The following is a 14092-nucleotide window of genomic DNA, read 5'->3' as shown; positions in this document are numbered from 1 at the left end:
TTTGCACCTGCCTGGCAAGTGAAAGATCCTGAGTTTGATCCCCACTACAAATATGCATTATATAGAAAAAATGAATTTGGACTTTTTAAAAAATTGTATGTATTTGGTACAGGCTCTCACTGTGCAGCTTAGACTCACAGTGATCATCCTGTTTCAGCCTAAGCTATCTCTGCAGCCCTGAATTTGGAATTTTATATTATATATAAAACTAAATTATTGGTGGTGTAAAAGATCAAAACATTTTTTGTTAGTGTGATGATAATTTGTGATCTTGGTCCTTTTCAATTTCCTTACCCTTCTCTCCCACCCCCTCCCCCACATCCCTCTTGCCTCTCTAAAAGTCCATCTCCATGCCACCTGCCATCGCTCCTTTATGTAACTCTTTAATTTACTTCTATTTGGGTTTCTCATGTAGGAGAAACTACACAACATTTAGCTTGCTGTGTCAGACTTACTTTACTCATCATTAAGATCTCAAACCCCACCCATGATCCTCCATAAGCCAGGATTTCCTTTTCCTTATGGCTGAATAGTATTCAATGGTGTATAAATACCGTATTTTCTTTACCACGCATTGATGAGCATCTAGGCTGCTTCCAAAGTTATCTCTTATGAGCTGTGCTGCTATAAACAAGGGTACACACAGTGTGATGCTTTCAACTCTTTTAGGAATACACCTAGAGGGGAATAGATGGGTCAAATGGAATTTCTACTTTTAGTTTCTTGAGGACTCCCCATGCCGATTTCCACAGTGGATACAATAGTTCACAATCCCACCAATAGTGTAGACAGAGTTCATTTTCCCCCACATTCTAGACACCATTTGTCGGTTTTTTGTCTTCTGAATGATAGTCATTCTAACTGGAGCAAAATGGAATCTCAAAGGATAAAACTGATTAACAGTTTTCATGCTTACTGGTTACCTGCACTGCTTCTTTTTGAAAAGCATCTACTCAATTTTCCTGTTTTCTTATTGGGTCATTCGTTTTGGGGAAAAATCTATTTTTAAAAATTTTTTAATATATTCCTGATACTAGCCCTGTGTCAGAAGATTAGCTGGCAATTTTGTTCCCCATTCTTTAGGTGGTCTCTTCTCTGTGTTGATTATTTTCTTTGCTGTGCAGAAGATTTTTAACTTGATGTAGTCTAATTCGTTTATTCTCGGTATTTCTTGTGCTATTGCAGCTCTGTTCAGTGTCCTTGCCTGTGCCTGCGGCTTCGAGTACTGTCTTCCAGCAATTTCAGCTTTCGATTTTTGCACCTCGGTAAAGATCTCTGAACCATTTTTATCTCACTTAGTACTGAGTGAGACATATGGTCCAGTTTCATTCTGCACATGGATAACCACGTTTTCTGCACCGTTTGCTGAAGAGGCTCTCTGTTCTCAGTGTATGTCTGTAGCCCTTTTGTAAAAAATCAGATGGCCAAAGGGGCTGGGGCTCCTCCTTCATCTTCTGTTCTGTTCACTGGCCTGTATGCTTACTTTTGTGCCAGTACCAAGCTGTTTTGCTACTACAGTTTGTAAAATACCTTGAAATCTGGAACTGCGATGCTTACTGCTTTGCTCCTGTTCCTCAGAATTGCTCTGGATAGTCTAAGGCAATTTTGAGTCCTCTTTAAATTTTAGGATTGTTTCTTCAAGTTGTGTGAAGAATACTGTCATTTTAATGAAGATATATTAAATTTATATGCCATTTTTGGAAATACGACTAATTTAATGATATTAATTCTGCCTATTCAAGAATGGAGGATATCTTCCTGTTTTCAAATGTCCTCTTTCTTCAGAGTTCTAGTTTTCATTACTGAAAGGTCTTTCCTCAACATTTAATTGTTACTGAAGCTATAATGAATGGACTTGTTTTCCAGATTTCTTTCTCCAGTGGACTCATTACTAGGGTACAGGAAAACTACCCATTTTTGTGCACTGATTCTGTATCCTACTATTTTGTTTTTAAATGTATTTCATTTGAGTAAATGAACACCCATACAGAAAAAAATTAACTGGAATCCTTACATAATATACACAACTACACTCCAGATGGAATTATAGAACCAAATGTTTATTATAGAAATATTTAAAGATATATAAAAAGTATCCTTCTGACCTTATGATGGGGAAGGACTTCCTCAATAAGATAGAAAAACAAAAGCCTTGAAAGAAAAATCAAAGATGATGTTAAAAGATAAGACAGCTGGGACAAAATATTTGAAGCACAGACTTATGCCTTATTTCTCATAATTCCCAAACTTTAATCAGACTGGATTAGGCTGGTCATTTGCCAAATATATGTTTTCCTTTTCTAAAGCCTCATAGTTGCTCACGTTTCTCTCCATTTTATATCTGCTAAGACCTTTCTGGTTCTTTGAGACTTATCTCAAATATACCTTCCCTATGAAATCTGACCTTAAATTCCCTCTCAACCGCCTCCAGGCAGAAAATAATCTATACAGTACTTATGAATTCCTACAGAAGTTTTGTTCATATTAGATGTACTACTACGAAATATCTTATACGCACCTTGTTCATCTATTATGCTTAAGGCTTCCTGAAGGACTGGGCCTCTCTTGTTTTATGTTTCTCTCTCTCTCTCTCTCTCTCTCTCTCTCTCTCTCTCTCTCTCTCTCTCTTCCCCTCCCTCTCTCATTCCCTTTCTTCCTTTCTTTTTCTCTTCTTTTCCTTTCTTTTTGGGATGCAATTTTGATATGTTACCAAGGTTAGCTTTGAACTCAATCTTCCTACCCTAGCTTCCCAAGTAGCTCAAATTACAGGCATGTCCCCCATGCCCAGTTTCTCTGTTCTTTCTATAGAAATATCTCCCAAAGAAGAATATACACTATACTAGTCTGAAGCATAATAATTTTTTTAAAATTCTAATATAACATTGGTCTTTACAAGAATATTGTGTTCTACATACAGAAAGTGATATTTGTGTTCTATTTTAGTGATTCAGTATTTTCTTATATTTGGGATTGGAGATGTAGTTCAGTGATAGAGCATGTGCTTAACATGTACAAGAAAAAATGTTCAACATCATTAGTCATTTGAGAAATGCAAATTAAGGCAACACTGAGATTCCATTTCACCCCAGAAAGAATGGCTAACATCAAGAAGTCATCCATTAAAAATGCTGGGAGGGCTGTGTGGAAAAAGGAACCCTTCTCCACTGTTGGCGGGAGTGCAGACTGGTACAACTACTATGAAAATCAGTGTGGAGATTCCTCAAAAAGCTAGGATTGGAGGTCCCATTCAACCCAGCTATTCCCCTCCTGGGTAGTTTTCCTGAAGAACTGAAAACATCATGCCACAGTGATAAATGTGAATCCATGTTTACAGCAGCACAATTTGTCATAGCTAAATCTTAGAAGAAACCCAAATGTCCATCAACTGAGGAATGGATAAAGACGATGTGGTGTTCTTACACAATAGAGCATTATTCAGCTATAAAAAAGGATAGATTTCAGGCTTTTATCAGTAAACAGATGCAATTAGAGACCATACTATTAAGTAAAATAACTCAGACCTGCATGTGCAAACATCATATTGTTTCCTTAGTGTGAGAACCTGAAAGAGAAAAATAAAATCTGAAGGATACAGTAGATACTGGGAAAAGGGAATGAACTTGTTCAAAAGGAAGGAATTTGGCTGGCGAGATAGCTCAGCGGACTGAGCACCTGCTTTGGCAAGCACAGGAACCAGGGTTTGATTCCTGGTCCCACATGCGGCACCAGCGCCACCCCTGGGCACACTGAGCAGTGACAGAGTCCGGGTGTGGTGGTCCACGCCTGCAATCCCAGCGCTGGGGAGGCTGAAAACAGAGAAGTCCAATCTGCATAGTGAGACCATGTACCAAATACACAAACAAAGAAAAAAAATGAAGGAATTACTGAGTTGAGGACAGGAGAGGGCATTGGGTAAAAACATATATCTATGTATGTAAGCAGGATACTTTGGATAATTGTGCTGCTTATTTTTGCTGGTCTGTTGAAAGGAGCAGTTAATGCTTATTTTGTTTTTCTCTTTTCAATTTCTTACGACTTTTTAAAACCAACTTTGCAGGTTTATATCTAGTAACCTACACAACTAATCTGTAGATAACATGATGTAACACAACAATCATTGTGGAATCCCTACTCTGTTCAATGAAATTTTGTATTATTTCTAATTTTTTTTTACCATTTTGTACTCTTAAGAAAAAAAGAACTCACTTCTAACTATATATACAAAAGAAATGGAAGCAGAGACTCCAACAGATACCGTTACACTCACATTCATAACAGCATTGCTCACTAGAGCCAAAAATGGAAACAACTCAATATCCATCACTGGATAAATGATTGCAAAAATGAGTATACACATACAATGGAATAATATTCATCCTTAAAAAGGAGTGAAATCTGGACTCATGTTAAAATTCAAGTAAACTTTGAGGGCATTACATGAAATAAGCCAGTCTATAAAGGGTAGATATTTTATAATTCTACCTAGGTGAAATTCACGGAGACAAAAGTACAATAGTGGTTGCCAGGGGCTGGGGAGAAGGAGGAATAGTGAGTTATTATTAGATGAATAGAATTTCAGTTTGGAAAGAGAAAAACATTCTAGAGATGGATAGTATTGACAGTCGCACGACAATATGAATATACTTAATGCTGCTGCACTATACAGTTGGTTAAAATGAAATTTTTCAATTATTTTTCTTTTTAATTGACATAACAGTAGAACATATTTTGGGGATACAGTGTGATATTACAGGCATATGAATATATAATGATTAGAATATAGAGTAATTGGCCTATCCATTACCTCAAACATTTATCATTTCTTTCTGTGAAAAAAATTCAAAATCTCTTGCTAGGTGTTTTCAAATATACAAATAACCGTTACAAATAACTATACTTACATATCTGTTAACCATCTTTTCTCTATTGCCCTCTCACACTTACTTCCCAGATTTGAGGAAATATGCTGTATGTGTGTCTCATCACAATAAAATTGTTTGTAAATGGCAGAGGATTTAGCAATAATTCATGTAGGTAATCATAAGTTCATATGTCCAGCACAATGTTCTGATGATTATTTTATATATTAATATAATCACAAGTGTAAGTCTATAAGTCATAGCTTTTCTTTCTTTTTCTTCTACTGAAGATTCCATATCACAGAATTCCTTAGGAAAATCCTATATACATAATATTGATCATGAATCACTGTGGAAGTAAATGATGCCCTCTACCCAAATGGATTTGTAAAGTATTTGCTATTCATTAAGTCCTAGAAACAAGAAACTACATGGCAGTGCTATGTACAGGTATTATAAAAATAAAAATCTTTATGAATCTCAGCTACTCACAGCAAAAATAGCAAATTAAATTAAAATTTAGATGATGTGTTAGTTCCATTTGCATAGATCATTTTCTTGAACACATATTAAAACCTTAATAAAATCTGATTTAAAATATTATTTCCATAGGATAAATTCTTCAAGTTTTAAGAAAATCTCTTTCTTCTTTCCTTCCTTACCACTACAAAATTCTACATGGAAAACGCAAAACCCCGTGTTGAAGGCCATACCTTTTCTAACCTCTGTACACATCCCGGTCTTCATTCAGACTTCTTAAACTGCCTTCTACGACAAAGAGGACCAGATTTAAAATAGCAGCTCTAGTTTCCCCATAAGCAAAGAGTACATTAAAATGGCCTTGTTTCTTGACCCTTACCTCTCTTTTAATTTGCCATGTTCTGCATCTCATAAATTTAGATTATTTAACTTTCAATTCAAAATTTTTTCTTGCTTCAGGTTTGTGGGATTTGAGGAAGGGTTGTTTTGTTCTGTGTAAATAAGTGCCTAAACTAATCTAAAACACAATGAAGTTGTCTTTTGAAGCCAACATATGCAGTAATTGGTCATATCCTACCTACCCCCAATGATCTTAAACCATAGACTCCAAATCTGGGTTTTCAAAAGTTAAGAGGGACCATATTATTTATATGCATACAGATTGCCTTCAAAATATCACACAGCCAGCTTTTGGTGGCTGCACTGCGTATTTTCAAAAGAATTATTCCTAACAAACAATCTAAAAATTAGGCAACTTTGATCGAGTTTGAAGAAATAGAAGCAGCTATCAGCTTTCACAGTTTGCATCATGCATTGCTCTTGTAGGTAGCAGTAATAACAGCAAATGTTCATGCAGCACTACTATTTCTTCCCAACCTAAACGAGCAGATTCCTCATTTATGATGAAATTCAGGTAATAATATTCCTGTTAAGGTCCTGAAATGCAATTGTTTGAAAGAACAGGACAAATCTATTCCTCTAACAGATTCAGTTTGCCACATGGATTTCATCAGAGTTCAGTCATAAATTAATTGCACAGTAGTTTTATTCATCTATCATCCTCCCATAACAAGTCTGATCATGATTGCTTTGTATGCCTCCATTTGGCACACTGGGGTTTTATTCATTTAACAAGATTATTTATTAATCAGGCATTTATTGAATAGGGTTTAAAGGAACTCAAAGGGTCTGATACAAGTATATTATATCCATCACTAGGATTATTTTTATTTCAGGTATTCATTTAAAATGGGCCTCATTCTACTTGGGGGAAATATTACTTATAAGATGGATATTTTCACTTAAGTACATTTATCCTAGCTTTAGGAAATAGTTGATATGGGGATAATCTAGTTAAAAAGGGGGAAATTAACTATGTAGCATCTCTATGAATTTAGCATTTACAGAAAAAAACACTTCTAAATTAATACTGATAAGAAATAATCCTAGTTAAGAAATAAAATCCCTCTTGATTCAAATGGCAACTTAAAAAAAATGGTAACCAAGAACTATAAAAACTCCCCACATAAATAAAATCTGCCAATTGCTATAAAACCCACATCATCAGGCTGATAGGCCATTTTGCCTTAGACTAGAGAGAAACTGTCATCGCCACAAAAAGCATTTTATGTGAGGGCTAAATGAGTAATGACTGCACTTGAAGTTAATGCACACAGGAAATGGAGGAAAAGGGATTGGCCACGACTGGTCCTGGGCTCCCCTCGGTATCCGCACCCCCCCAGCATTCTCACTCAGGTCTCTCGGGCCGGCTGCCACCTTCACAAAGAGAAAAACTGGGCAACAGGGAGAGGAGAAGCAAAGAACGATAAGAGAGATGGCCCAAAGGAAAACTGTGAAACTTGAGTGCTGGAAGAGGTTTACAGAACTGCTGAGGGCGAGTAACAACAGTAATGTAGAGACTGGGAATGTAAGGTTATTAAACAAAACTCATTTTTAAAATAGGAAAAAAAATGAAAAGCCCTCTCAGAAGCATTGGAAATAAATATATTCCATTGGATTACATATGCAAATTCAGCAAAATAATTCCAAGAAAATAGCCATCCTTATAATAAGCCATAAGAAGCCTATGATATTTGCATCTTGATTTATGTACCTTGGCCATGTGAGCAGAAATATTGAAAGCAACTGAACTTAGAACTTTTGAAAATGAAAAACGTTTATTTCGGAGCAGTGAGATGATATTATCACCAGTTATTAATAGTTTTCCTATTGAGTTGTCTCTAGGTACAATTGTTCCATGAATAAAAATCACAGGAGCACATGATTTTTATTCATGAGGCAGAGTCTCCGAGAGCACATAGAGAGTTTGGGGCTCTACCTGGCTAGCATCATCTCAAGCCCAGACTGAGATACAATGGCCAGAGCAGTAAGGTGACCTTCTGAGACAGTCTGGAAGTGGACATCCCCACCACCATCACTGCCAAGAACAGAGCATTCCGCCCATAAATATGCCCGGAAGCTTCCACATCTCCCTCCACCACCTTCTTTCCTTCATGCCAGCTCTCTGATTGGGATTTCTGCGGTAGTTTCCACCTGGCCTCTCAGAAACCATACCCCATTCTGGCTTTATTTTTTAGTGCTGTCTGTAACCAGGGGTTCATTTTCTCTTTTGCTTGCTTGCTTGCTTTTTCTTTTTTGCTGTACCAGGGATTGAACTCAGGATCCTATGCTTGGCAGGCAAGCGCTTATTCTACTGAGCTATCTAAATAAATAAGCAAAAAGATAAAGACAAAACCCCTGCCCTGCCTCTGAGGCTCTGCACACTTTTGGTCCCTTCCTCCCTCCTCTCCTGTCTTGCTGAGCTATCCCAGGCAGGATGGCCTTTGAGACTCTTAGTTCCTTCAGTAGCAACCTTCTTGCTACCTATTGCACTTGGCACGTGCTCTTCCTGCTACCTAGAGCACTTTGCTACCCCTTTGCTGCTATCTCCAGTCAGCCTTCAGCTATGATAAATGTTACATCCTCAGGGACTGATACTTGCTCATGGATTCCTTCATTATAATATCCGAGACCACTTTTATCACAATGACAAGAAAACAATTAATCTCTATCTTCTCAACTTACTTGTAAACCCCATAGGGACAGGAATGGCATTTTGCCTCATGAGTTTCCCTGGTGTTAAGTAGCACTCAATAAATATGTGCCAAATGGATGACAGGTTGAGGAGAGCAAAAACAGCCAACTTTGACACCAGCTCCTATGGCTGTGGTTTTTTTTTTGTTTGTTTGTTTTGTTTTTAATGTATTTGGTTGTTACAGGCTCTCACTACGCAGCTCGGACTCACAGTGATCCTCCTGTCTTCAGTCTCCCCAGTGCTGGGATTACAGGCGTGTGCTACTATGCCTGGACTCTGTGGCTGGCTCAGCACCCCCGGGGGCAGGGCTGGCAGGGAAGGTGGCCGGGGATCAAACCCTGGTCCCAGCTCTTGCCTAAGCAGGGGCTTTAGTCACTGAGCTATCTCGCCAGTCCTGGTTGTGCTTTTGAAGAAACACTGCCATTGCCTTCTTTTCTCCCAAATGTTAGGATTTACCAGAAGTCATGCTACCAGAACATGCCAAGATAGACACAACCTCAAAAGAAATCTGCTATGGAAGTGCTTCATTTTATTGGTTCTTTCAGTTACAATCCCTCCCGTGTCTGTCTCTGTCAAACAGCTATTTTTGCTTCTAGAAAACAAGTTGAACCCCAAATGGAGCTTTCTCTAAATGGGTCCCTAGTACATCATCAGTGCATTTCGCATAGAAACTAATCCAAAATGTGTTTTCCCTTGCTATTGCAAAGAATTTACACAGGAGAGAAGCACGGCATTTCAATACTGCTGAATGAGAGTACTTTTTCCTATTGCAGATGATAGCTGTTGCTCTCTGCTCAGGGCAGGAATATGAGTATTCCCGGTTGGCAAACACTGTGTCTATGCAGAAGTCACCTACAGCTCTGCAGCACTTTATTATGCCACTGCTTGATGGTCAAATTGCTTGTGTCCCACAGGCCTGTAGAAGACGTAAATTAATGTCACTAAGGCCCATCTGAGAGTTCACTGGATAATTCAATACCCAAATATTACTTCTTAAAGACCTGCAGAAAAATTTCTGCTCTTCATTATATTACCTTACCAATGATATACTGTGAACACTAGATTTGACACTTTTTACCAACCTACATAGGCATCTTTAGGTCAACTGAAAATTCAAGCAGAATTTCCTTCTAGAATACTGACCTCTTGGGTAGCTGTTCTTCCCCATCAAGCTTCTGAATTTGGCTACACAATGACCCCACAGTTGTGCTTTCTTCTACCCACTGGTGTTTCACCCTAGACCCCTATCTCCCTGAGCAATACATGCAGATCAAGGCCCACCTCTTAAGTACAGGTTTACATTTATGCAGAAAAAGTGATGCTAACTGAGATATTTTTACACGTACATTTTCAGTTTCTTTTCATTTAATTGAAAACAGCTTTTAACTGATTACTGTTACATTAGTCCTTAAACCACATCCACTCATACATGTCAAGTGAAAACCTAGATTTTAGATGCTGAAACAACTTCTTAACTCCCTTTCTTATGGATGATTGTTTGTTTGTTTTAATGATGTTAACATCGTGTTTTGTGGCCATGGGGAAGAGGGCCACTTGATTCTCCCACCATTACCAGTGGCCTGGGGGTTCACTGGGGTTCACTGTCCCCATGTGGGTCAAACAATAGCTCCCATGGGATACAGCAGCCAGACTTAAAAGACATTCCAAATTCTGCCCCAAAGGACTAATTGAACTTAGCGATTTATTCTTTTTCATGAAAAAATACTTGTAGTACCTTTTTGTAATACAATAAAGCTACCATGTGGATTTCTACAGAATTCTGGAAGAAAGCCAAAACAACAATAGCTCGTTTTCTCTAGGAATAAGACCCTTATGTCAAAATTTATCTAGAAACTCAATTTGGCTTGCTGCTTCATCTTACTAGGAGAATAACTACAAAATTATATTACTGTTCATTATGTCCAGGGGGATCCCAATTTATTATGATTCATGCCAGGGTAATAGAGTAGCCCCAGCAATGGCGATTGCTGCATGGAGATGTGCCAGTCTTGTAATACTTATGAGTGGATCATAATACCATACTTGGTTTTTACACGATGTTTAATTGACATGCAATATTCAACAGTCAGTAGAGCTAACTTGTTATCCTCAGTTTCTTTCTAGCCCCATCTAACTTACCAACAGATTTATAGGTCATATACACATGCATGTACACTCCCACACAAACACATACGACAGAACAACAGTGTATGGCAAACTGTCCCTATGTGAATAGTGCTGAAATCGCACGACCAACCTTAGAATTCAGCCTTTCTATTTATTTTTTAGGCTGAAATGATAATACCTGGGGCATGACCAGGAATTGATCACTTACTAATATGACAGGGAGCAATGTTTGAGAAACAGTGGTTTGAGCTGTACATACAAACACTCAGACTCTGGAGTGATGGCGAACCTTTCAGAACCTTCAATGATACGAACAGCCTGCTGTGACATGCGGGTCACAGATGCACCACCACTGAGTCCCAGAGAAACTTGTTTTCATATTGTCCTTTTTTTTTTTTTTTAAATTCCAGATTCAAGTCACGTTCCAGTTCTCTTTTGTATCAATTTCCCTACAGCAGGATCCTAGCATCAGTATTGTGGGTGGATTCCAACGTACATCCAAATTTCAGAAAAACTGCTTCAGAATCTGTGTTGTTTTTATGGAGCAAGGATGAGATTAAATGGTATTAAATTATGGAGTCCCCACATAACACTTGTGGAAAGGATCCAGAAATCACCTCATACAATAGCCACCTATTCCAGAAAGAAGAGGGAAACCTGGACGTTGCAGGTGATGTTTTCAAGAGGTCTCAGTGAATTTGTGGCAAAGTTTCATAGCTACATCTTCTTGCTCCAACCAGCATTTTTTCTGAGAAACCACACTGCCTCACTACTTCTTTTTTTAAGTTCTTTTATTTTTCTTTTGATTACTTTCCCAATAATTGTATCCAATTTATTTATTTATTTATTTATTTATTTTTCCATAATTTTATTGATGAATCCAATTTATTGATACACAATATTTATGGGTTAATATGCTTGAAGGTATTGCCTCTGCCATATTAAGTGAATATGTATTAAAGTTAAGCCACTTGAGATGGCGGCCTTTTGCTAGGCAGGAAATATAAGAGATACTAAGATAGACCAGAGAAAGTGTTCCCTGAAAATCTTCATTCTGCATTGGAAGAAGTGGAAGAAGATGGTGCTCATCAGCTTTTTACCTGTACCTACTCAACTATCTTAGCACCAACTTGAGGCTGAGGAAAAAGCAAGGTCTCAGAGAGCACAGCAGGCCTCACTGGTTTCCTCCCAAAGAGAACCTCCCCCAGCACAGATAAAGGAAAGGTTGGATACCTCGGTTGTTAGAGGATTTTGGAGATGGGTGCTTTTCCAGAGACCCACATAGTCCAGTGTCCACTGGATACTGGGGGACAGAAAACAATGTCAAATGCATTGGCTATTCAGGTGCATCCTGAAGGAAAAACTAAATCTGATGCAACTGCTCAACAAGGAGAGTCAAAAGACAAAGTTATTTATAGCAAACACACCCACCTGAATCCAAAAGCGGTCATGCATGCAGATGATCCAGATCTGCAGAGACCCTATGAGGAAGCTATTAAAGAGATAACAGAAAAAGCAGGGGTAGCCTTGGAGAAAGCCTCACAGAAGGTTGCTGCAGCCATGCCAGGATGAGCTGCTAACAAACTGGCTCCTGCTCAGTATATTCAACATGCACCATCCCAGCAGAGAATGGCTCTTAATCCTGGAGCTAATCAGAGGGTTATTCGAATGACAGAAATGCACAAAGATACAATGGAGCCATCAAGGTTCAAGATTAATAAGAAAATTCCTCAGGGACCAACTTCTCCTCCTGCACCTGTCATGCATTCTCCTAGTAAGATGACTGTAAAGAAACAACAAGAATGAATGGAAGATCCTTCCTTGTATTTCCAACCGGAAAAATGCTAAAGGTTATACAATTCCATGAGACAAATGTCTAGCTGCTGATGGAAGAGTGCTTCTTCTGATGACACACAAAAGTGAAAATCTTGCCAGACTGGCTGACGCTCTCAACATTGCTGATCGGAAGGCTCATGAAGCTGTAGAAATGTATGACCAGGTGGAACGGAAGAGCGCTCAAAAAGAAAAGGCAACATATGAAGAGAAACTTAGAGAAATAGCCCAAAAAGCTAGGGAGAGGAGGGCTGGTATCAAAACCCATGTGGAAAAAGAGGATGGAGAGGAACACAGAAAGAAGAAATCTGTATGACAGATGAAAAGAGAAATAGCGTGATGGGAACCCTTCCAGGGTAGCTCCAGATAAGAGGTCAAGATTGCAGAGAAATAAACATCGAGGTATCAGTGAAGTCATTCCTCTTGGTGTGCCCCATCCTCAAATTTCAAATGAAGTCCAATATGACCAAAGGCTCTTCAACCAATCGAAGGGTATGGACAGTGGATTTGCAGGTGGAGGAAATGAAATTTAAAATATTTATGACCAAGCCTGGAGAGGAGGGGTGGTAAAGACATGGCTCACAGCATCTCTACGCTTAGTAAAAATCTGGACACACATGGTGATAACCTAGAAGCCAGAACAAAGACCAACAAATTTGTTCTTAACAAAGAATTTTCTGGTTCTGACCATGAGAGAGGCCAAGAAGGACCTGTTCAGTTAGAAGAAGATCCTTTTGGTCTGAACAAAGTTTTGGAAGAAGCCAAACAGCCTGGTGGCTCTAACAGACCCTCAGATAGCAGCCACCTCAGGGAACATGAGCATGAGCAGGAAGAAGAGGGAGGAGGAAATCCAGCCGGCGTCACAGTGAATGAACTAGTATTCATAACCCTAACGATGCAGGTCGGGGGGACTCCACTAAATCTGGGGGCTAGATCCCAGCACTACTTTTTATTATAGGAGATGAGGGAATTGAAATTCTACTTCAAATTTAGTTTTTTAAAAGAGTGGTTGTGTTTGTGCTTCTCTCAAGTTTTTAGCACACAGAACATGCTCCTCCACACACAGAACTGAGACCACTTCTGGTGAAACACAGTAGTCTGGGGTAATATTTTCCATAAGAGCAACTGCTGATAAAAAAAAAAAGTTACCCCAAGCACAATGTGTTGGAGGATGTTCACATTATTGGAACTGTGTTATCAAATGAAGTCTGTTGTCTGTTTTTCGTTGGAATTGAAAAAAATAAGATCTTGCTTACTGCAACTACTTGCTTCAAATAAAAGCATAAAAGCATTGAGACCAAAAAAAAAAAAAAATCCTCAATCTAACAGAAAAAGTAAAGACAAGACACAAATGACTCTGAAGCTAGAAAGACCTAGTGAGGAAATTGGATGGCCCTGCCCAGTTCTCTTAGGATTATGATGTCATCCTGCACAACACTGCCAAACTGCGGTGGCTCGGTTTGCAATGCACTTAGAGGGCTGGGGCGATAGCTCAGCAGGATATGTGCCTGCCTGGCAAGTGCAAGGACCCAGGTTTGATCCCCAGTACCTATGCCATGCCAGCCCCACCCCGGGTGCATGGTGCTAGCCATCAAAGCCAGGCATGGTGGCACACGCCTGTAATCCCAGTGCTGGGAAGGCTGAGACAGGAAAATCATCACAAGTCTGAACTACATGGCCAGACCCTGTATCAAAAAAG

At 38.9% G+C, this 14092-nt stretch overlaps 1 protein-coding gene and 1 pseudogene across 2 annotated transcripts in view; one reads left to right on the top strand and one right to left on the bottom strand.

Annotated features, from left to right (window-relative positions):
• Camkmt (calmodulin-lysine N-methyltransferase) overlaps positions 1–14092 on the bottom strand; it is a 440203-nt gene that overhangs the window by 186614 nt on the left and 239497 nt on the right. The gene's annotated exons all lie outside the window — the stretch shown is intronic.
• On the top strand, positions 11639–13262 carry LOC105741694 (annotated as a pseudogene).

The sequence above is a fragment of the Octodon degus genome, unplaced genomic scaffold, assembly GCF_000260255.1.
Source record: "Octodon degus isolate 3935 unplaced genomic scaffold, OctDeg1.0 scaffold00020, whole genome shotgun sequence".
NCBI lineage: Eukaryota > Metazoa > Chordata > Mammalia > Rodentia > Octodontidae > Octodon > Octodon degus.
The sequence above is the reverse complement of the archived record's forward strand: the minus strand, read 5'-3'. Positions and strand labels throughout refer to the sequence as shown.